The sequence below is a fragment of the Capsicum annuum genome, chromosome 10 (assembly GCF_002878395.1).
Source record: "Capsicum annuum cultivar UCD-10X-F1 chromosome 10, UCD10Xv1.1, whole genome shotgun sequence".
Classification (NCBI taxonomy): Eukaryota; Viridiplantae; Streptophyta; class Magnoliopsida; order Solanales; family Solanaceae; genus Capsicum; species Capsicum annuum.
Window position 1 is genome coordinate 119530370 of NC_061120.1, and position 26295 is coordinate 119556664.

Below are 26295 nucleotides of genomic sequence, written 5' to 3' on the forward strand. Positions count from 1 at the left end.
CACTCTTTCAAACTCTAGATTATGTCAGATAATTCCTCTCATGAACCTTAAGTTTCTTGGAAGCATAGGCCACTACCTTACCATGCTGTATTAAAACAAAACCCAATGCAATACAGGACGTATCATAATATCAAAACACCCCCCAGTACCCTCAAACAGGGTTAAAATCATAGCAGATGTGACCTTATCCTTCAATTTCTCAATACTAACTTTGCAAGTGTTATACTAAAAGACGATAATGTTCTTATGTGTCAACATGGTAAATGGAGCAGCAATAGAAGAAAAACTCTTTACAAACCTCCTATAATACCTAGCCAAGCCTAAGAAGCTCCTAATATCGATAGAAGTCATTGGCATAGGACCCTTCTTAACCACCTCAACTTTTCTTGAATCCACCTTGATCCCCTTACTAAAAAACATTCCATAGAAAGGTCATAATACTTATCCAAAATCGACACATAGAAACTTTCCATACAATATCTAGTCCTTCAGAGTCTCTACAAAAAAGTTTAAAGGTGACTAGCATGATCCTCCTCACTCTAAGAGTACACCAAGATGTCATAAATGAAAACTATCAAAAACAAGTCCAAAAACTGCCTGAACACCTGATTCATAAGATCCATGAATGTAGGTAGAGCATTAGTAAATCTAAATTACATAACAAAAAACTTAAAATGACAATACAAATTTTGAAAAGTTGTTTTGGGAATATCAACCACTCTAATTTTTAGATAATGGTTGCTCGAATGAAGTTCAATCTTAGAGAAACACCTACCACCTTGAATCTGGTAAAAAAGATCATCAATCCTAGGATCGGGTGCTTATTTTACACTGTCACCTTTTTCACTAATGATAGTTTATACACATTTAAAGAGACCCATCTTTCTTTCACACAAAAATCATGGTAGCATCCCATGGATACATACTTTGACGAATGAAACCCTCATTGAAAAAATCCTTTAGATCTTTTAATTTAGTCGAAGCAATCCAATAGGGAGGAATATAAATGGGATGGTTATTTGATAGAAGATCAATCTAAAATTCTATTTCCCTATAAGGAGGAATTGTAGGAAGATCATTAGAAAAACTTTAGGAAACTCATTAACCACTACGAAAAATGGCATAGAGGGACCCTCAAAGTTAGAATCCTTATTTAGAACTAAATAATACAGACACCCTTTGGAGATTATTTTCTAAGCTCTTAGATATGAAATAAACCTCCCTTTCAGCACAATGAATTTACTCTCCTATTCAATTATAGGTTCGTTAGAGAAATAAAAATAAACCTTTTTGAGTCCTACTATCTAGAGAAACATAGCATGAATAAAGCCAATTTACCCTAAGATTACATCGAATCTACCATATAAAGTTCTATCCAATCCACCAATATCTCTCTATGATAGATAGACACCACTCAAACCATACAGATTTTTTAGCAATAATAGAATCCCCCACTGAGGTAGAGAGAGAAAATGGGTTGGAAATATTTTTAAAACAAAAATAGAAGTGTACAGCCACATACGGGGTCACATAAAAAAGGTTAGAATTTGAATTGATAAAATAATAAACATCACAAGAGAAAAGTTGTAATACACAAATATTAATATCTTGTGCTTCCTCAGACTCCTGACGAGTAGCAAGTCCATAGAGATAATTTTGGCTAGTGACGGTACCTGAAATTGCACCCTTAGGTACGATAGCTGATGAAGTGGTGACCTGAACCGTATTAACTCCAGTGGCAACTTTTTCTACTAGATAATTTATTTGAGATGAACAAGATAACAACAATTGATACTCAACTTTCTTCACTCATACAATAAGCACAGTTAAGCTGCCCACAAAATTGATAAGAAGGATAACTTGCAACTGAATGAGCTCCACTAACTTGAGACTAGACACCCTATACCTTAGGATCACTACTAGCCTAAAAATGACAATCACCTGAAGTCTTAGGATAAGAAGCAACAATTGTTTAATAAGAATTCCCCAGTTCTTCTTCTTTGACAACTATCTACGATCTCTTCCTCAATTCAACTAACTCATACTATGCACTAAATATCTACTTGATAACAACCGCCTCATCCCTCAATATTCAAGTGAGTTAAGCATTATCAAAATGTCTCTGTTGTCGGGGAGTGAAATACATATTTTACTTGTGTAGTGCTATTTTTACTTGGGAATACTCAAAGTAGGGCAATTCACTTTATTTGTTATTTTTGACTATTTTATAGGTGATCAAAGTGTGAATGGAGATATGAACAATAATGCAAGTAATTTTGGCCCATTTGATGCTCCACTAGAAGATGAAGACCAATTGAATGAAGTGGGGCAAACAACTGCTATCCGCATCCCACTAACCAATAAAATAGTATGTTTCATGTGACTAGCGTTACACTTCACATGTTGCAAATAAAAGGATTATATGGGGGTTAAGAATATGAGGACCTAAATATTCATTCAAAAAAATTTGTTGAAGTATGTGCGACATTTAACATAGTGCATATTATGCAAGAATCCATCCTACTTTGACTCTTCCTATTATCACTAACGGAAGAGGCAGTTTTATGGCTCTGCTCACTTCCACCCGCCTCAATCACCTCTTGGGAGGAGCTCACCACGGTATTCCTTGATCAATACTTCCCATCATAAAAATGCTTCAAAAGTAGGATTAGATTGTAAATTTCTAAAAACTGAATGAAGAACCATTGTTTGAAGAAAGGGAGAGCTTTAATGGAAAACTAACCCAATGCCCATATCATGAGGTCCCGTATAAGATGCTCTTTGATATTTTTGATAGAGCTCTTGACCCATTGATCAAAAGGGTTGTGGATAATACATCGGGTGACACTATTATCTAATTACATCATCTTATGGCATTCTAATTGATAGGTGAAGTATCCAAACAAAACTGAGGGTGGCATACCCATGATGCCAATGTTCCTAAAAAACCTTGTACTACCTCTGTGGTGACCCATGAGCAAAGAAAACAAGGAGAAGAGAAGGAGGAGAACATGACCAAGATAATAAACCAACTTGAGCTTCTAACAAAACATGTTATGGCAGTACCCATAAAAGCAGTAAATGTTGTAACATCAAAGCCTTATGAAGATGATGATAGGGTAAAGAAGTTGGATGAAAAAATTTGAGACTTGGCAAATAACTCAGGTGGTTCCCTCCCCACCTATCAAAGGTAAGGTGGGAATACTGTTTTGATAGATCAAGATCAAGATAGAGATTAGAGAGATAGAGAACATGACTATGACTACTACATTCCTCCTAATGATAGGGCTAAGGCCAAGGAATCAAATGTCATTGACCCTAAAAAGTTAAAGACCAAAAATGTTTTAGAATAAATCTTGAGTAGAGTTAAAGGTACAGACAAAATAGTTCATGCGTTAAAGGGTGATTTCATTGTACTATCCTAAATAGTGGTGTCTCACTCAACCTCCATCAAATAATTAGAGATCCAAGTAGAGAAAATCTTCATGCAACTAAATGCAAGTGATAGAGGTGGACTTTTGAGTGACACAATTGCTAACCCAACGAATGAAGCACAAGTCCTAGCAATTGTCACTAGAAGTGGGAAAGCACTTGAAGAGACCCTTAGAGGAGAAATAAGTGAAAATATGCCAAGGCCAAGGCAAAGAAGGTGACACCTCAAACAAGAAAATCAAATGTTGAGAAAGAGATAGATGAAATCAAAAAGGAAGTGGTCGAATTTGAAAATCCACAAGGAGAAACAAAGCCGACTATCCGTGTCTCTCCTCTATTCCCTAAATGGTTGTATAAAAAGGAAGAGAGTGACATGTTGAGAAAATTTATGGCAAAACTTAAAAATCTTTCCATAAATATGCCTCTTCTTGAGGCGATTCTAGAGATTCTTGGATACGCTAAGTTAATGCAGAAGTTAATGTTCAAGAAAAAGCTCATTGAGGGTGATACCATTGAAATTACTCATGGATGTAGTGATATCATGGATAGCAAAGTTTGCAAAAGATCTTTATGACCTTAGTACAAGCATCAACCTAATGATGTATGTCATCTATAAGAAACTTGGTTTGGACACTCCTATACCAACCTCAATATAACTTTTGATGGAAGACCAGTCCATAAAAAGGTAGGTCGGTATATTGTTTGATGTCATCATGAAGGTGGATAAATTTATTCTCCTAGTGGATTTTGTTGTATTGGATTTAGAGATGGACAAAGAGGTGTCTATCATTCTCGGTCACCATTTATTATCTAGCGGGAGCGACATTGTAGATCTTGGGTTACGAGAAATGAAATTTTGGGTGGAAGAAGATGAGGTATAATTCAAAATTTAAAAGTCAAAGAAGCAAACCGCAGAGCTCTAAGTAGTATCCATCGTGGATGTTGAAAATTATACTGTGAAAGATGAGTGGTTTGAGGACCCACCGTGTGATTAAAATAAGAAACTTGTCATGCCATAATAATAACTAAGGCGCTAGTTGGAAAGCAACCGACAAATGCCACAACAATGGCTCGTATCCTTTTATGTTATGTTCTCGTAGTCTAGATGTTGTCTTTTGCATTTAAATAACCTATCCATTTATGGAATTTTATATTGCATTGAATATGTTTTGAAAAGGGTAAAGTGTGAAAGTTTACTTTGAAAATATGAGCAGGTAAATTCTGGGAAAATTGAGTAAAATGCCAAACAGGGGAAAATAAGGGAGCAAAACCTGCTCTCAATTACCACGATCACATCCATCATGCATGATCGTGGCTACATGGGTTCCCGTGGTTGCAGCCTTAGACCGCAGTCATGATTAGTTTAGTCATTTAACAAGTAGTTTCCTTTATTTCCCTCGCACTCCCTATTCAAGATTTTACTTTCAAATATAAGTTACCTTATTGGCCACGTTATAACCTCTCAATTAGCCTCTATGCAAATCCCTCTTGAATCATAACTCTGGTGGTTGGCATGAGCCCTTATTTTTATATTGGAAAATAGGCCATTAAGTTCATGATTAAGTAAGGGCCTAAAGTTTTAACTATTATGCTTTACATGTTGTCATACTTATTGTTGTTGTGTTGGTTGCTTGATTAAGAATTGCCCACAAGTGAGGAAACCCTAATTACCCAATAGTGTGTATGGTAGACAAATATGATATTCACACCTTGTCTTTGATAAATTGCTCAAATGAACTTTTAATAGTGGAATTTACATATGGCGGGCATAGTCACATACACTGGTAGGGCTATTTACATGACCTTTATTTGCACCCATATTGTGGAATATGCTAGTAGTTTTAAATTGGGGGGAAAGTTGAACATGAAGAGCTGACTTTGAACCAGCCTCAGATATCATGATCGCGGTCATAGACCATAACCATAGTTACGCAGACAGGGCTCTAATTCTGCCATTGCGGTAACTGAGGGCAAGTTCCTACCATATCAAAAATCCTGTACTACAAATTTTTAGCCAATCAATCCCAAGAACCTAGTCCAATAAACTTTAAAGATCAATCTAGCACAACTTGAATGATTCAACTGACGTTAAAAGATATAATGTGTGTTTAGTGCTTTTAGGGAAACCTCATGGACAAGTTTGATCACATCAGATTTATGGCACTCGAATGGGACACTCACTACTATTATGGTCTTTCAAAGACAAAGTTGTTATTAGAAAGAGGAATTTGTGTAGAGAATGTACCAGAGAAGATACCAACTTTTCATGACAAACTTGAAGCCATAGGGTGAATATATTTTTCCCTGGATCTATTCCTTTCAAATGAGCAATGGATCTGTGAGTTTTATGCAAATATCAGTGAGGTATATTTCTTAGACCCACTCAATATGATTGTAAAGGTACGGGGGAAGCCGGTGAAAGTTGGGGCTAAGAAAATCAATGATATTTATGAGCTCAAGTAGGAAGACATGGGTGAATTCAATGTGAAGAGGTGTAAATCAAGGAATTTGTTGGTATAATGGCTATGCCCTAGAAAGGATGTTTTGTGGAACAAACCTAAAAGCAATATCTCTATGAATTACTTCACTTTCGACGCTCGGATATGTTTTTACATCTTTTGTAGTTGAGTGTCTCCTTGCACCCACATGATGGTAATCCTCGAATTGTATGCTCAGATGGTTTCTTGTATTCTAGACGACATCCCTTTGGATGTTGGTCAACTTGTGGTCAATAAAATAGATCATTTAAAAAACCATGGTGCTACAAATTTCTTTTACACCTTCTTTAATTACTGAGCTGTGCAAGAGAGTAGGGGTAGAATAATATGCTAGTGATATATGGGTGCATCCTAGTACCCCCATCTACCCCTTAAGGATTTGAGGAGAGGGAGAACTGGGCAAAAGAAAAATCAACTTGGAAGAGCCAATATGTAGTGAACCTAAGCATTATACACCATGGGACCTCTTGAAGAGATTGGAGTTAATATTGTAACCATTAAAGATTTGGTGTCAGCTTGCCGGAATGGCCAGGAAATCCCTCTACAACCCATCACTTATGTGTCACATGCCAATTATTATATGTTCAAAGAGGACCAAAAGAACCAAAAAGCTACTATTGATCGACTTGATAAAGCCTACTTCTCTTTGGCGGCATCACACCAAGAACTTCAGAGCGCATATGACAAGATTATCATTAGGTAGAAAAAGAAGGACCAGTTAGTTACCAAGATATAGAAAGAGGTGAAGGGTATATGAAAGGTTCTGAAGCCTCGATGTAGAATTCATACTTCTTGAGTGGATAGTGATGATGAGGCCCTAATCTAGTAGTTATATCTTGAGGAGGATAGTGATAATACAGGGTTTATGAGTGATAGCAGTCCTTGGTGCAGTTTAAAGAGCACCCTTATCTCTTCTACCCTTGATTATTTATGTAGTGAGGACACTACTACCTCATTAGTTGGGGGTGTTTCCCTATTCTTAACATTTGGGCCTTTATTATTGATATTTCTGCATACTTCTCTACTCTTTTGGATAATTCTTACCTTTAATTTTATTTGAGTTGTAATATTCAGTCACTCTAATGGTGCCCACATTTGTACGGACTAGGTATTTGTTTTTGTTAGTTGGATATTTTAGTTTGAATTACACTTGATGAGTCTTCCCATCGTGATTAGGCTTCTATCAGTAAGTGCAGGTGATGTATTAGTACCCGTGACAATGAAGCTATAAAATACAAGAAAAGTCTGAGCACTTGTAGCATTGATGATTTGGGATCACATCCATATCTATTGGCAAAGTTTGAGTAACCATATGGGTAGTTATCACACGCTATGATTCATAGTGTGAGACTATGGCTTGAGTTGTTACCATAATTAGCAAATTATGCATGGTGCAAATACAAAGGAAAAAAACCCTCTCTGTTCATTTTTTTTACAAAATTCAAAGGCATAGACGTGAGCCACTTTGTAATGATATTTTCCTTATTTTTATGACTCCAAGAATTAATATTGGAAATTTAATGAATACGCCAACTTTATCTTGAGTGGGTAGAATGATTGAAACATCTTGATGGTACTCACATGCTATGTGTATAACATTGATTGTCTAGATCTCTTGTGTACTTGTGCTATCTAGAACTTGCCCCTATAGTCTTTTAGATCTAATATAGAAGTTGGTTCCCACTTTAAGCTTAAAAAGCCTATCCTTGAATAAGTTTAATCCCCCATACCCACTTTGTACCTTTGGGCCTTTTATTGGCAAACACATTACAAGACATGAACCAGTCTTTACATCCCTCTTTTGAACCTTACCATTATTGAACTTGAGAATGTAATTTGAGAAAAAAGCCTAATTTGAGGGTGGAAAATATTGAGGAAAGAAAGTTTGGTGACACAAAGAGTTAGTGTATGCCTAATGTGCATAGGTTTTGAAAAGAAGGGAATGGAAGAGGAAAGGAACCAACAAGATAAAAGATCTTTAACATTGCAAGAATATAAGATAAAAGAAGTTGGGTGAGAAAAAGAAGAAAAAAGTAGGCATTCTAAAAGAAAGAAAGCAATGAGAGTGGCCTATAGTTATATAGAAAAAGAAAAAACTTTGAAAAATATGATGTAGAAATTCAAGGAAGGGTGTAGCCATGTGTTTCCAAAATGATATCTTACCCTACCCCAACCCTACATTACAAGCATAGAAAGTCCTTTGAGATATCCAACTACTTACCTTCTTTGTAGTAGCGATTGAAAATTAGGGAAAGCCTATGGTATAGTGGTTGTTAATGTGGAGAGCTTCATTAGAGAGTGAGGTCTTGAACTTAAAGTTTCTCATTTCATGATTAGTACCAAGGTGTGTTAAATTTTTATTTCTTGTGAGAAGGCATACGAGCTAGTTGTGGTGGGTGATTTTTTCATCTTCCACGCAATGAGGTAAATGAGGGTATAACATGCAAGTTATTTTTAGAGTGTTAGTAGTTGTTACATGGTCGCTCACCAAAGTCTATTGCATCTTTCACTATTCCACTGTATAATGAGGGGAGTGATTAGAAACTTATTTGTCCATGTGTGAAATTGTTTTAGTGGTGGCACTGGAGTTGAGTCATCATGATCATTGATTGATAAAATAGAGGGGAGTTGTAATACCCCGTATTCTCGTGCTATAATTCTAATTGTTATTCCTACACATTTAAGCTCTAATCCAAGTTATTCTAATGTGAATAAAAGTTTCATGATCATTATCCTAGTCTATGGAGTAGTTTATAGGTGAAAAATGTTCATAGCAATGACCTAGAACAAAGTTGAGCTTTGATCAATTGATTCATCCAAAGTTTGACATTTGATTCTACAAGGGTCAACTTCAAACGTTTATATATCTTAACATATTGTAGATAATTGAATTAGCTTTCCAACAATACCAATTTTGCCATAATCCAATACCCGAGCGAAACGTTATGCTCATTTTCGTGAGAGGCAGTAAGGGTGTGCGATGGGCAATGCACGGACCAATCAAATGTGTGCGATTGTGAGTGCGAGGCACACTTACGAGACCTCTGTAAGGTGTGTAACGCACACCTTAAGGTCTGCCATGGGTTGTGCATTGCATACCTCACTTCCAAATGCCAAAAAAACCCCTATATATGTCTCTAACATGGGATTTAACCCCAATTATCCAGAATCCTTTCACTTTCATCAAAAACTGGTCAAGAACACTCTTAAGGGTTTTAACCTAAATATCAAGATATCTCAAGATTTAATCGTAGTTGTTCAATAATTCTTTAAGATTTGAATTCCCTATTTTGAGGTCTACAAGAAGCATCTATTAATCTCAAGAATAGCAATCCAAAGTTAAGAGTTCATTCAAAGCATCAATTTCAAGGTATGTGGGGTTTTCAACAAGGACACCATTTCATTCTTGTGACCAAAAATGTTTTTCTTTTAAGAAGTTATGAATTTTATATGTTTTATTATGAATTTGAAGCATGAATTTACATCCTATATTGATTCTCATGAGATTATGAAATTTTCGATATTTTAAAAGTGGAGTTATATAAGACCAATGATATTTTGTGCTCAAAGCTGAAAATTCCAAATTTTGAAGAAATATATGTGTTTATGATGTAAAGCTTGAATCTTGATAAGTTGTAATGTGATATTGAGACATTAGTTTTGGACTCTATTTGAGATTGTTTTTTTTTTCTATGAAAACATTTGTTATAACACCTTGAATTTGAATGATTTGAAAAGATAAAGAAGCTTTGACCTTTTGATCATAAAAAAGGGTTGATTTTGAACCCGAGATAAGAAAAGAAATCCACTTTTATTGATTCATTATGAAAGGGGTAGCTCGATGGCTCCCGTTGTGAATTGTTGAACTATTTTATGGTGGATTTTCTTTTAAAAAGATCTGAGCTAAGTCTGGGAGTAGTCTTTAGCACTGAGCGGGAGGTATAGCGGGTTTGGTACTTCCCTAGAACTGCATACCCCCGTAGGAGCCAGAATTGAGGCTGATTTTTATGGTGATCACTAGTGCTTCGATTTATAATTTAAGGTCCAACTCTGATGGCAAGGAAAAGGGTGACTCTCCTTAACGTGGGTAGAATGTTGGACTCCATATAGCTCACTTGGTTTATGTTGGTTATGAAAAACTTCTATAGTGTGTCTCTACTTTATCTAAGAGAAGTGTGTATGGTTTGAAAAATATGATTTCTGAAAAAGTTACTTGTTTCTGAAAGATTGAAATGTATGCTCTAAAGAGAGATGTTTTAAGACTTGATTACTTTACGAGTTTGAAACCGAGCGGAAAGTGAATTTAGAACTTATTGTAATGACTCACTTGTCTTACTTTACATGTATTATTCATCCATAACTTTGATGATTTAATTCGAGCTAAGTGAGTCATTTATATCAGCATGCATGATTTTTTAAAATGTGGTGCTATTAAGATATTATTTTATATATGCATTGCAACCCCATATGCTCGGTACATTTCCATGGTACTGACTCACACACAGCCCGTGTGTTGGGCTGCATTTTCTCGTAATGTAGGTACAAGGTATAGTGTACATCTTCAGATCCAGCTAGTTCACAGCATCCAGTCAGCAGGTGATGAGTCCTTTTGATTCAAGGACTTGAGATAGTTGTACAGTTCGAGAAGTATTCTATTTTCTTTATTTGGACGTATTGAGTTGGGATAAACGGGAGTCGTGACCCTGCTACCTATAATCAGTACTAGAGGCTTCATAGACAGTCAGTACAAGTTGATGTATTTCATTTTAGTTTTGGTTCTAAAAGTAGAGTTATAATCTTGTAAATTTAGTGGGGTAGTACTATAATTTTAGTTCAATAATATATTATCAAAGATTAAATGAACTCAAAGAAGAGAACCCAACAGAAAATGAATTGGAATTAGGTGTTAAATTGAGAAATTGCTTATTTTAGACCTTTCGAGCCAAAATCCCCTGATTTCACCTTTGAATTTAAGTTTTAACAAGTTTTAAATGATAAGAATCAAAGAAAACAAATTTAAATAGGAGTTTGGACCTTGCCCAAGCTGGCAAATTGAAGAAATTACCTAAAAACTCAAAATCCCTAGCTTTATGTTTGAAAAGGTGAAAAATCACAAAAATAAGGGATATAATCCACCCAGGCGCTGCTTAAGTCACCAGCAGGTCACTTAAGTGGCTGTCTCTTTAGTGATCAAGCGTCACTCTTGCGATGCTCAACATTTCGAGTAATCGACTAGACTATAGCTTAAGAAAAAATCACTAAGACAAGCCTTGTGTCGCTTAAGAGACACTTTGGCATTTATAACAAGTTGCTTAAGAATCTAAAGTGTCGCATAAGCAATGCACAAGATGATTGGTGCATCAATTGGAGACATGAAAAATTACATGTCTCCAGAACACCTTGATATTCTTCTAAACTTTTGTGAATGCAAACAAACTATGATACTACACAAACTTCGATGCTCCAAACTTATTGGAGATATGAATTTTCAAAATAATATCATTTTCACACAGTTGACCCCCAAAACCCAATTTCAAAACTTTTTGAACCGATTGTCGAAATGAGATATCAAAGCTGTAAAATCAAACTAACTACTGTAAAATCAAACCAACAATCTTACCGACCTAAAGTCGATATTTTAGATCTACTAGTGCAGTATGTTTTGCCATCCGATGCACAAATCAATAAATGTTTGCCGAAGTCAACTATAAGTCCTTTATAATAACAAAATACCACAATATTTGACAAATCACACTAAATGCATTGCGAATAGTGACAATCATCCCACACCTCATAATTACCACAATGCAATAGCTACGAAGGGTAAAATGGTAAATTCATAAAGAAATGAATAATTCTCATAAAGAATAAAAAATCTAGTCATTATATCAACTACCACTAAGAATCTAGTTCTTCTTCAAACTATAGGCATGATAAATACCTATATAAACAAAAAGCTAGGGATAACTACCATGAATATCAGACTCAACCTCCCAAGTAGAGTCATTTATAGGTAGATGTCTCTAATGGATCTTAACTATAGGAATATCTCTAAATATAACCATCTAACATCCATATTTAGAATGGAAATGGGCTCCTTAATAATAGACAACCTCTTGTTTAACTGTACTGAATCCCAATGAATGACATGACACTCATTTGAAATGTAACACCAAAGAATTAAAACCTGAAAAAAAGTGATGAAGAGCTGATAAATCTGGGGGCAATGCAAACTCATAAGCCATATCCCCAATAGTCTAAATAATCTCCAAAAGTTCAATAAACCTATGGATAAGACTACCCCACTACCAAAACAATATCTTTCCTTTCTTAGGTGACATTTGAAGGAATACTCAATCACCAACACAAAATCGCAAGGCACAAAGTCTATGATCCTCGTAGCAATTCTGTCTACTTTGAGTAGCTTAAAGTATATCCTGAATGACTCAAAATATATGAAAGACTCACAAATCAAGTCTTTACCTTGAGGTCTAATCTTAGAAACCTTAAACTAACTAACTAGAGAGGTACAATGCCTAACATACAAAGCCTCAAGTGGAGCTATCTCAATACTAGAATTATAGATATTATTATAGTAAACTCTACCAAAGCTAGGTTCTTCTCCCACTAACCTCCAAAATCTATCACACAATCATAGAGAGTATCTTCTAAAACCTAGATACGTACTCCAACTGACCGTTAGTCTGGAGTTGAAAATTTGTACTCGGATCAACTCGAGTACCCAACTCTTCCTTAAATGTTTTTAAAAAAAGAGATGTGAAAACTTAACCTCAATCAAAGTTAATTGACACTGACACAACAAGAAGATAAACTATCTCACATATATTAATATGACCCTATAAGAACTGAAAAATTTGATCAAGAGTTAAATAGTAAAATTTGGTTAATTGATCCATGATAAACCAAACACAATCAGAACCATGAGAAGTACAAGGAAACTAAGTTATGATGTCTATACTGATATGTCCCCATTTTGAATCCAGAATGGATTACTCCTAAGAAAACCATAGAGTCATAAATGCTCATCTTTTACCTACTAGCAGCATAGGCAATGAGCTACAAAATCTGCTATGTTCTTCCTCACATCGATCCACTAGTAGTGTTGTCTAAATTCACGATAAATCTTTGTCACTTTTGGATGGATGGAATATCTTGAATAATGAGCCTCATCCAGATTAATTTAGTCTAATCACCTACCCTTAACATAAAAAATTGGCCCACAATTCTTAAAATATCATCAAGATTAAGCAAGGCTTTCTTAGCCTCTCCACTTAACACCTTATCCCAAATAACTCTCAACCCAACATTACCAAACTGATGGGCCAAAACATGATTTATCTAGGAATACCTAGACTTAACAAAAGTGAAAACATACCCAGGTGTCAAAATATCAAGCTTAACTATCTAGTTAGCAATAAACTAAACCTCCAAGGCCTAAGGCCTCTCCTTAGTGATAAATACGCCAAGCTACCCATGCTAGTCATGTCATCACAAAATTTATGAGTCATGATAGAACCTACTCAATCCCACATCTAGGTAAGCTAAACCATAGCCAGGGCAATAAGTAATTGGCTAAGTTGGTGGAAAATGGCATAAAAGATGAAAATCATTATTTAAAGACTACAAACATTGATATAACGATAATAATAGACTAATATATAGATCAAAGAACAAAAATCATCCAATGACCAAGTAATATCGGTATATGAGCTATTACAAATAAAATATAAGTACCAAAATAATCAAATACAATCCATTTCAGAAAATTTAAGACTAGATATGGATAATAGAAGAAAAAAGGGCAACTCCAACTCCAAGAGCTTACCCAATCTCTGAAATCAAGCGCGAATGAGCATTACATCAGCCACGGCTACTAGTACTCAAATTTGCAACAAAAAAGGACAGAAGTAGAGTATGAGTACAAAAACCATGGGTACTCACTAGGCATCATGGCCCAACTGAGACAAATCATGAGACAAATATGATAAGATACAAGATAAATGAACTAAGGTAATAGGGCAAATCTAGAAATAAGCGCAAATACTGCTGTGCATAAATAAATAAGATAAGTTTTAAAAAGTAACATAATGACCACACAATTATAACTACTAAATTTTGTCCCATAAGCTAATAAGTACAAAAAAGTAAGTAACCCAACGTGGGCCCCTATAAGCCTGAAGGGTATAATCTAAAGAAAATAAATAACTGATGATCTATATCACTACAAAATATCAACTATAACCATCAAACATTCCTTACCGTGTCATATCATTCAAACCTTCCAATATTGGACTCAAACCGACACTTATATCATCATCCTACCATCCTCAATTGTATCAACATCATAATACACTTTAACCAAAACTAATAGTATCAATGTCATCATCAATTAATGAACTTGAACCAGAAATCATATAATCAATATCAATATTAATAGTTGGAGTTGAACTAAAAATCATAGAAATAGATCATATCCATAAATCATACCAACAAACCATATCCATAATTCATATCAATAAACTATATAAGTAAACTATACAAATAAACCACAGAATTTTAGCTGGAATTAGCACAAATTTCCAATATAAAACTAACATACTCATTAGGTATCCAATCTCCTAAAGTACAAAAAGGATCATTAATAAGGGTTTGATATATGCAAATAATTCTACAAAATCTAACACAAGTTTTGGACTAAGGTGGGCCAAAGGGGCCTTCTTCTAATCCTTAAAATCTACTTTAGGCAAATTCTACCCCAGGCTAGCCAAACATATCTAAATTAATTTCTAGATGTTATATAAGAAATAATTACCTCTATGATAGAAATTCATTCTAAAATGTGAACAACTAAGGCAATTCAACCTAGATTACGATTAACGGATAGCCAAAATAGTCCAAATAAGACTAATCATATCAACAATGCTTCCAATACCAGAATCACTTCCAATATCTTGATTATTTTACCTGAACGTCAAAGAAAGTCTCAACAAATATGCTAAACCACTGATTTCCCTTTCAAAAAACTTTCGTAAGATACCACGCTATCAAAATAACAATATACTCATTGATAACACTCATGCTGTACATCAATTTAACTGCAAGGCGGTCGTTGTCAATAAATTTACCCAACTAGGAGTCGAGGTCGAATTCACGTGGAACAAGATGAGTGGAGATTGAGCAAGTCTAAAATAATAGTTGCTTACTAGGGTCAAATCTATAGTACAAAATAGTTTAGGGGGTTTTCAATCTTGTTGAACGTGAAGAAAAATCTCGGGCTTCTAGGAGACTTACTCAAGACTAAGAATAATTAGAGTACGATAAAATAAATTTGATCTTGGGACTATTCTTTCTTAGGGTGAAGCTATGCATGGGAACATTATAATTCAATACAAAATCTAATCGTTAATTATGTGGTAGGCTAGGTTTAATGTATTTGAGGCTAGTTTCTCAACAAAACCTCAAAGATGGAACTCATTGACCCTTTCGAGTACCTAACAAGAGTTTCAAATAAAGCCACCCATTACCTTAATAGGGTATCCCTATTTCTAGGATGATACCCATGGTATAGTCAACTTCCTGATCACCCTTAAGTCTAAGATAGTGACTAATTTACAAGACATACCAATAAATTATCTACAATTTCCTTGGTCCCACATCCTTCTTTAAAAGATGAGGTGGGTTCATAAAGTGCACCCAAACCCCTCTTTCAAGGATGGTGTGAGCTTTTAAGAGTTTGGGATTTTCATCCATCAAACCCATTTGAATATTTGGGTCTTTCACCCACAAATCCTAACTAATTTATTCATGCAATAGTAAAACTCACATCACAAACTAGTAAATGCACAAACAAATCAAATCCCACACTTATTTACATCATAATTTATCATAATATCAAGAGATAGATCTAGCACATCAAAAGGATAATGAAAACTAACATACTAAGATATCCGTCAAAGTTATATATAAGAAAATAAATATATGACAAACCACATTTAGACTTAAATGAATCTTCAATAGGCAAAGACAAATCTACACTTCAAGCTCCTCTAATTTCTCCATAGTTAAAAATTAGTACAAATTAGGTACTAAGCTCCAAGATCCTAAAACTAAGGATGAGAGGGTTATAGAATGATGGATCCCTAAAAAATGAGCATTTTGAACTTTTAAAAGGGAATTTAGGGTCGGCTATGTTCTTTTACAACTTTGCCTTTGGTTGAAAACCTCATAATCCTGCGATCGTGTGTGAATCTGCCACGATTGCTGAATTTTTCAAGTGATCGCAACCTGTTGATTTCTTGACTTACCATGATCATGGTGTCCAATCTGCGATCATGGTACATGAGGCCCAGTTTTCAAATGCTTTCAAACTTTTGCACTTCTGTTCCCACTTTGATCCTTTTCAGCTCATTTTACATTTTCTTGTCTCAATATTTGTATAACTATAAAATAGGAGAATTAGTGTATTTAACCACAGATTTTTCTCACTTAGAAATTCAAATCATAGTAGTGTTCATGGATGTTTATTGCGAATGAGTGGTAAATTCACCCCACATTAACACCCTCAACCTAAAGTTTTGCTTGTCCTCAAATAAGACAACCTTTTATCATGAGACAATGTACATTTATGCCCAAATTAGATAAACCAAATAGCTCTTCAAACATGGACCAGACTATTTTTGCGATACCCCTAAACATAATACCTATTTTTAAGGATGCAATAGACTTAAAGGGCAATCATACAACAATCACTAATACTCAAGAAATGACTCCTCTTTGACCTAAACTACATTATACTCCTTTTGCCTCATTTTTCGGGAGATAATGAAATCACCCACCACAATTTTTTACATGACTCCTCACAAGAAGGAAAATTCCACACACCAAGTTATCAAATATATAACAAGGAATTGAAGTATGAAACTCTTTCTCTCTCTCAGGAACTCTCGATTTTAAAAAGTACCATTCCATAGGCTTGCTTCTATTTTTAATCATTACTATTATGAATGCACTTGGTTGAGATCTCAAAGGGATTTTTGAGCTTGTAACATAGGGTTTTGGGTAGGGTAGGATAAAATTTAGGAAGAAAGTGACTATAGCCTCCTTGAACATCTACATTATACACTTTTTTTATCCAACTTTTTACCATGGGCCACTTCTATTGTTTTCACTCTTTAAGCATGCCTACTTTTACTACCTTGATTCACTCATCTTTAGGAAAGCATTTTCTTTTCGCTTCTTTGCCTTGTGCATTTCATACTTTTCTTTCCTTTACTGGTTCCCTTCATTTTTCTATTCATTTGTTAACAAATTTTAGCTCTTAGGAACTAACTTTTATTCTCGTGGCACAAAGTTACCTCTTCCAATCTTAACTACCCCCAACATAGGATTTTAGCCTCAATTATATTTTTAAGTCCAACAAAGATAGGGTTCAAATGTGGGATAAGAATTTAAAGGCTCGCGACTTGGTATATATTTTCCAAAGACTGATCCAATGACTCAAAGTTGGTAACTAGGGGTAACATCTATGTATGGGTAGGATTTTTAGGCTAAAGTAGATTTCCAATGTCGCACAGTTTGCCTAAGATTATCTCCCCTACAAAATAAAATCAAAATTAGACGTCAGAGACTACTGGGGAATGTTCTAAATGGTACAAGGACACATGAAATTTAGAAAAATAAGCTCACCACACAAGGCATGCAAACTCTCTAAGAAGGATAAATTTCCCCTTTCACTTAAGACAAAATAAAGTATCTACCAATTTTCACAAGTCAAAAATTTGGAGTCTAAAAAAGAGATAAAAAGAATTGCTATAATGTTTCTCACGTCTATGCCTTTGATGTTTGAAAGTTTGGACAGAGGGGGTGTTTGCTTTGAATTTGCACCATGCACAGTTTTATAGCCATGACAACAACCCATGTCTTGATCTCAAATATTTTCTTCATATGGGTAACCCAACCTTATGGATACTTAGACTTTGCCAATAGTAAGAGGGCAATCTTAAATCCACAATTCCACGGTATTCAGATTTCCCTTGAATTTATAGACTTCATGCTACGTGTACTCAAACTTTCCCTGCATCTTTGGATCAAAAACCATTCACGATGCTTTTCCCTTAATAATGTTTTCATTCATTCAATCATCGAGAAAGACTCGTCCACCATCATTATTAAAAGTAAAGGAAAACTAAAAATGAAAACAATCAATTCACAAAATTTCAATACTTTGCGTAAACTAAATTTAAGAACTGCAAACCAATATGTACTTTCAGACAAGGGCGGGACCATGACACCCCAACTAAAGGACATATAGTGACCTCACAACATAACTAAAAAGAAAAAGAAGGGTAAAAGGGCTCGGTGAAACCTCATTGATTAACGATGCTGAATACTAGACAAAGAGGTGTGATGGCATCATGAGTGGTATGATTTTGGTATCGTTATAGCGATCCTCAGGCTGCAATCTCAGGTTTTCCCCTATTTTGCTGCATGGCTGTAATATTTCTAAACTTGGTTTTTCCTATTTTCTATCTTCTAATCTTCCTAAAGCACCTGTAATGTCACACCTCAAATCTTATTGGGGCAGACAGGCACCCATAGTCGTAAAGGCCTGAGAGAACCTATCAATAACCTTGTAATTCCATGCATGTAACTGTGACAACCAAAGGTTCTAACAAACATGATATCATGCATTGATGAGAATATCTACATTGCCAAACACAAAATTATATATACAATACTTGGACGTCGGGGCCACCACATCTAAGAGACATGACACTACCATGTTTAACTTTACATTTATCTACAAAGCCTCTAAAAGATACATAGACTTTAGTTAGGGTCGGGACAAACTGCCACCCTACACTTACTACTACACAATCCAAAATATATAGAACCGAATCAAAAAGCCCTAAATCAACCTGCAGCTCACCAATAGTCATTGAATACCATGTTCCCTACTAGAGAGGTTTATTAGATGAAGCACCTGTGCCTGCAGCATTAAATACAGGTCCCTCATGAGGGACTTCAGTACAAAAATATTTGTTGAATATGTAAGTTTAAAGGTAACAACAGATGATATGAGAGCTTAATAGAAATCAAATACAAGTGTATAAGTATAACTAGTAGACCACCTGTACATATACTTGTGGGACTACGTACATTACATTCTATTTTTCATTTTTACCTTTCTTAATTCGTAATCTTTGTGAGCTATATAATGCAAATAACCAGCTGATCAGTGGTAAGTAGATAAATTGGGATCGTCCTATGCTACACTTCTACCCATGAGCTGCCACCCACATATGAACACTGGGATCGGCCCATGCTAGACTATTGGCACTGATCTGCCACCCACATATAAAGGTATCGATATCAGCCCATGCTTGGGTTATGACCCTGAGCTGCCACTCATTTTAAAGATTTGCATTACTTAGTTTATTTTGCCTTTCAGAAAGTTACTTTTGTGGTCATAACATTGTGGTACCTTGAAAAAATAATCTAGTATAAGAGACATATAAATGGACACTTAATGCAACAACAATGAGGTGGGGAGTGGTTGGCACGCAAATTTAGTGTTTAGAAGCTGAAAATAACACATGGCTATTATTTGAATTAACAAAGAACTTCTGAAATTTTCTATTGAAGATAGTTTTTCAGGTTTAATAATAAGCATGCATTGAGTTTACCAAGTTAGAGAGTCAAACAAGGTCATTCGATTCATGGGATACAATATGTTGCTATTATGTGTCACTTGTTATAGGATAACCTTGGAAACTTGATTGACCAAATGTTTGATTTCACGCCAAAGAGTACAAAATGGAGTGTGCCTTACATACCTGGCTATCTGTAACACCCCGAAATATCATCTCGAGATGCCACACGGTGCCTAAGGATACACGTAGCCTCAACCTAACCCTTTAAGCCAAAACACTACCCTTGGATTCCAACACAACAACATAGATGCTACGCTAGGGATATATATATAAGTACATATCATATCACATCGCACATGGCATGGAATATTGTTATACTGTACATATATGGAATGTCTATACACAAACCAACCCAACAATATACTAGTCTGCAAAATATAAATAATATCATAAATTTCATAAAAACGTACATACGGACCATAATGACACACCTAGCTTGGGTGACATTGAATCACGCAACTCATAACATCTTAGATAGGAAATGTATGAGAAAAACTTCATAAATCATTATAGATCATCATAGACAACTTGACTTACCACATCGAAACACAGAGTGACTCGGTATTTCAATAAACAAGACTCTTATGGACAGGGAAGTTTCCTATAACCGACAACCCCACGTGAGATACGTGGAATACTAATATTTGAAACCCCCATTGGTGGGAGCTTCATACTCTTTTCCAGGGAGTACGACCTTAAAACTGCAATAATCACAATCGGTCTCTCCGGCCAATAATATCATCATCAAACAACCCTACGGTGGCACATAGGTTTGGGGAAATACAAACTTTCCCTCTCGGTGCTAAGTACTTCTCCTCAACAAGGTCAGAACACATTAGGAAATCCACCAAAAAATTACAAGGGTCTATCATAAAGACCAAATCAAATCTCTTTCTCATTTATCAAATCATATCAATTTATGGATCCAAACTCAACATATTTTAGCTCAAAATATTTTAATCTTTCTCAATATCAACAAGGTATCAATGCATTGAACCATAAATGACTCAAAATTTGGACAAGGATATGAAGACTCAATACATAATATTTTCAACAATTTAACTCATCAAAACCATCTGAAAAATACGAAGACTCATTGTAACTTCAATATCAACATTTATCAATTTGTCATCCAACTATCATTTAAAGGTACTTGAGACATCAATGCATAGTAGTTATAGAATTTCCAATATCAATTATAAATTCATAATAAGGAAATAGTGAAATGATAGTATAAATCAAGGCTTAAAAAATTAAATCATCATACTCTCATAATTAAATACTTTTTGGACATAATTCCATCTCAACATCATACACCTATAGGATGACACAATACCATAGCTCATGGACAATAATATAAGATATAAAACTATATTTCTAATTCATGGTAAAACATTTAAAATCTCATGTTAACATGATCAACTCGAATCCCAAATCAATTTGAAATTTCTACGGTTCAATCAAGAGACATAGAAGGATGAAATTTGGAGTAGTAAAGTTGGGGTTTGAGCCTTAGGAAATTTTAGAGGAAAATAAGCTATTGAATGCTCCTAACGGACTTAAATCCATGGTTTACCAGGATGGATTGGAGTGGGAATGACCAAAATACCCTTAAAAATCAAATAATGTCAAATCTGTCCTTTGGTGGACTGTTTTGATAGGCTGAAGTAGATCGATCATAATGTTTTGCTCTGATGGAAAAATTAGATGAAACGAATTTCATTGGAAAGAGGACTTTCAGAGATTTCTGTTGATATGTAGTGGCTCACCGAGATCATTATGTTCAAGGAGTTATGGTGGTTTGAAGTTGACCCTAAAATTCGCTTGGCCTTAGTATTTTTTTGCGGCATATTTACTATTCGCCACTATTTATGGTTAGATCAGAATGATCATAAATCATCGCTCGAGTGTCCATTTTGGATGATCCACATATTGTTGGAAAGCTTATTTGATTCTCTACGCGATGAAGGGTCTCATACCCAAAAATTCCTTAAAGAAAAATTATTAATCGCAATAAAGAATAGAATTCAACACATTTTCAGCCGAGATCTTAACAAAAAATTTTTCCGGGGCATCACATCATCTACCCCTTGAAAACATTCATCCTCGAATGTTGATAGGTAGGTGAAGAATACTATGAAAATGAGTATATAGAGAAAAATCATCTTGCCCAAGCATATACTCCATTCAAGATTTTTTTGGATATCGTAGAAAATATACAAGACAAGATAAACATAGCATAAGGATTAAATCAAAAGAGAACGATACTTTTGACATGCTCAGGATTCATAGGAAAGAGGTGGGGATATTTGGCGCACATATACGCTTTGGCTTGCCAAGTAGCACTCTCTACGGATTGATTTTGCCGAAGCACTTTAACCAAAGGAACTTCCTTGTTTCTTAGCCTATGAACTTGAAAGTCAAAAACCTCAACCGGAATCTCTTCTTATGAAAGACTATCTTGAATACCCTAGCTTTCGGAAGGATCAATCACAACAGAACAACCAATATACTTCTTAAGCATAGAAACATGGGAAACCGGATGGACGTTAGATAACTCCGCGGGCAATTCAACCTTATACGCTACCTTCCTAATGCGATCCACAATTTTATATGGACCAATGTAATGGGGACTTAGTTTCCCTTTCTTCTTAAATCTCTTCACCCCTTTCATGGGTAAAACTTTCAAGTACACTAAATCACCAACATCAAATTCAAGGTCTTTCCTCCTTACATCTGCATATGATTTTTGACGACTTTGGGCGGTTTTCAACCTTCCCTAAATTAACATAACATTTTCCATGGCCTCGAACACCACATCTGGTCCAGTCGCGGCAGCCTCACAAACTTCAAACCAACCAATGGGTGATCTACACCTTCTACCATACAAAGCTTCAAACGAGGCCATTCCAATAGTAGCATAAAAACTGTTATTGTAAGAAAACTCAATTAATGATAAGTGCTCATCCCAACTACCTTTAAAATCAAGCACACAAGCCCTCAACATATCTTCTAAAGTCTAACTGGTCCGCTCGGCCTGACAATCTCTTTGCGGGTGGAAACCAGAACTTAAACAAATTTGGGTACTGAGACCCTTCTAGAAAGATTTTCAAAACTGAGAGGTAAACGGAGTACCTCTGTCAGAAATAATAGCCAAAGGGATTCCATGAAGTATGATGAGTTCCCAAATATATATTCTAGCATAATCTTCAGCTGTACACGATGAATGCACATGCAAGAAATGAGCTGATTTCGTCAGCCGATCTATGACAACCCAAATTTACTCATGATGGTGATGAGAAGGAGGCAAACCAACTATAAGGTCCATATTTACTTCTTCCCACTTCCAAGTAGGAATGCTAAACTCTTGCATCATGCCACTGGGCCTTTGATGCTCTATTTTAACCTGTTGACACGTGGAACACTTTGCCACAAATTCTGCTATGTTCCTCTTCATACCATTCCACCAATAGATTTCCTGCATATCATGGTACATCTTGGTAGCACCAGGATAGATGGAGTATCGCATATCATGCACTTCTGCCATAATCCTCTGCTTCAAGTTATCAACATCAGGAACACATAATCTTTCTTAGAGTCTCAAAATGCCATCTCTTCCTTGGGAGAAAACCTCCACCTTTTGGTCTTTAACTGACTCTTTTAACCTGACCAAGGTAGGATCCCTGCCTTGCTTCTCCTTTACTTCTGAAACTAAAGAGGATTTGGAATCGCTTTGCACTTTTATACTACCCTCAACATCACCAAACAACCTAACCCCGAATCTAGCTAAACGATGTACCTCACGGGCCAAATCCTTCTTACCAATCTCCACATGTGCTATGCTACCCATGGACATCCAACTAAGGGCATCTGCTACTACATTGGCCTTGCTCGGATGATATAGAATGCTCATATCATAATCTTTCAACAGTTCTAACCATTGTCTCTGCCTAAGATTCAACTCTTTTTGGGTGAATATATATTGCAAGCTCTTATGGTCCGTGAAGACGTCGACATGGACACCATACAAATAATGTCTCCAGATTTTCAAAGGAAAAACCATGGCAGCTAATTCAAGGTCATAAGTAGGATAATTCTTCTCGTGAGGCTTTAGCTGCCTGGAAGCATAAGCTATAACCTTGCCCTTTTGCATTAATACACAACCAAAATCGACTCTTGAAGCATCACAATACACCACAAAACCATCAACACCGTCAGGCAAAGTCAACACAATGGCTGAAGTGAGTCGAGTCTTCAACTCCTGAAAACTCTTCTTACAAGATTCGGACCACAGGAACTTCACTTTCTTTTGGGTCAAATAGGTCATAGAAGACACAATAGATGAAAACCCTTCAACAAAATAATGATAAGAACCAGCTAGACCCAAGAAACTTCGGATATCAGAAGGAGAAATAGGTCTAGGCTAACTCTTTATAGCCTCTATCTTTTGAGGATCAACTCTAATATCTTCAGAAGAAACAACATAACCCAAGAAGGCTACAAAGTTCAGCCAGAACTCACACTTATTGAACTAAGCATACAACCGATGAGATGATAGAGTTTCCAACATGATTCAGAGATAATCTGCATGATTATCCTCACTTCGAGAGTAAATAAGAATATCATCAAGGAACACTATTACAAATAAATCCAGATATGGCTGAAATACATGGTTCATAAGATCCATGAAAGTTGCTAGAGCATTAGTTAACCCGAAAGGCATCACTAGAAATTTAAAATAATCATACCGGGTTTGGAAGGCTGTCTTGGGGATATCACATTCCCTAACCTTAAGTTGGTGATAACCAGATCTGAGGTTTACCTTCAAAAAGTAGCTCGCACCTTGTAATTGATCAAATAAATCATCAATTCAAGGAAGCGGATATTTATTCTTGATACTAACCCTATTAAGCTGCTGGTTATCAATACACATCCATAAAGAATCATCTTTCTTATGCACAAACAGGACAGGTGCACCCCACGGGGACACACTAGGTCTGATAAAGCTTTTGTCTAAAAGATCTTTTAATTGCTTCTTCAGCTATTTAAGTTCCACGGGAGCCATACGATATGAAGGAATGGAAATAGGCTGAGTATCGGGAAGAAGGTCAATCCCGAACTCTATGTCTCTATCAAGAAGTACTCCAGGGAGATCTTCCAGAAAGATATCAAGAAACTCATTAACAACATTAATTGACTGAATAGTCGGGGTTTCGGACTTAGTGTCTTTAACCCGAACCAAATAGTGGATGCAACCTTTGGAAATCAACTTCTTAGCTTTGAGATAGGATATGAAACAACCCTTAGAAATTACAAAACTCCTGGACCATTTGAGGATAGGTTCATTAGGAAACTGAAACTTGACCACACGGGCATGAAAATCAATAGATGCATAGCATGAGTGAATCCAATCCATACCCAGACTAATATCAAAGTCAACCATATCTAGCTCAATCAACTCAACATACATAACCCAATGAAAGATAGTAATGGGACATTTGTTAGACACTCGCTTAGCAATGATAGACTCTCCTATCGGAGTAAAAACCAAAAGAGGCTCAAAAATTAGTTTAGGATCTGTTTCATTATTTACAGCAACCAGAGGTGTCACATAAGAGAAACTTGAACCGGGGTCCATCAACACATAGACATCAAAGTAGAAAACAGAGAGCATACTAGTGACAATATTGGGAGAGTCCTCCTGCTCCTGACGAGATGGTATAACATAGAAATAATTCTGGCGTTGACCGCCAGCAGTACTAGATGAAGCACCCTGAGGAAGAACTAGATGGGCTGCGGGAGGTGGGGCACTGGTAGCCTGACTCTCGGGACGGGCATCATGACTCCGCTGTCTGGTATACTGGAGGTCTCTAAGTATGTGGCCCAACTTGCCACAACCAAAACAGCCTCACTGCCCCATATAACACTCCCCAAAATAGTCTTTACCACACTTAGCACACAAAGGAAGATGAGGCCGGTTGCTTACAATATCTTGAGACCTGGAAGGTACTGACATATTCTCAAGCTCCTGCCTGCCCCAAGATACGGGAGCACTAGCTGAGGAAGGTACAGGTATAAATGGATGACTCTGAAACTGAGGACGACTCCCTCCGGAGAATCTAGTCTGACTAGACCCATGTTGCTCTGATCTGACTTTCTTAATCCCTCTTACTCTTTCTCTTTCCTTTATCTTGTCTGACTCAATATGTTGGGCGTGAATCATTAACCTAGGAAGATCAATCTCCCTGTTGACCATAGCAGATCTACATTCTTTCACCACACAACTTGACACCCCAGTAAGAAATTTTCTCATATTAGTCGTTGAGTCAGCCATCATATTGGGAGCGTACTTTGATAGCTGATTAAACTTAAGACAATACTCCTTAACGGACATGAAGCCTTGTCCTAAATTCATAAACTCCTCTATCTTAGCTTCCCATAACTTAAGAGGAAAGAATCTATCCAAGAATGTATCTTGGAACAATTGCCATGTCACCAGAGCGGTATCTTCCTCTCTATCCTTACTCCACATCTTCACCCAATCATAGGTAATATCCTCCAACTGATAAGAATTCAGCTCTATACTTTCTTCCTCGGTCAAGTACATTATCTGTGTAATTTTCTTTATTTCA

The 26295-nt window shown here is 36.0% G+C and overlaps 1 non-coding gene across 1 annotated transcript; it reads right to left on the reverse strand.

Annotated features, from left to right (window-relative positions):
• Window positions 1-2652: 2652 nt before the first annotated feature.
• LOC124888285 lies at window positions 2653-2764 on the reverse strand. The gene has a single exon (XR_007046414.1). It is a non-coding gene; the product is annotated as a small nucleolar RNA R71 (small nucleolar RNA).
• Window positions 2765-26295: the final 23531 nt, after the last annotated feature.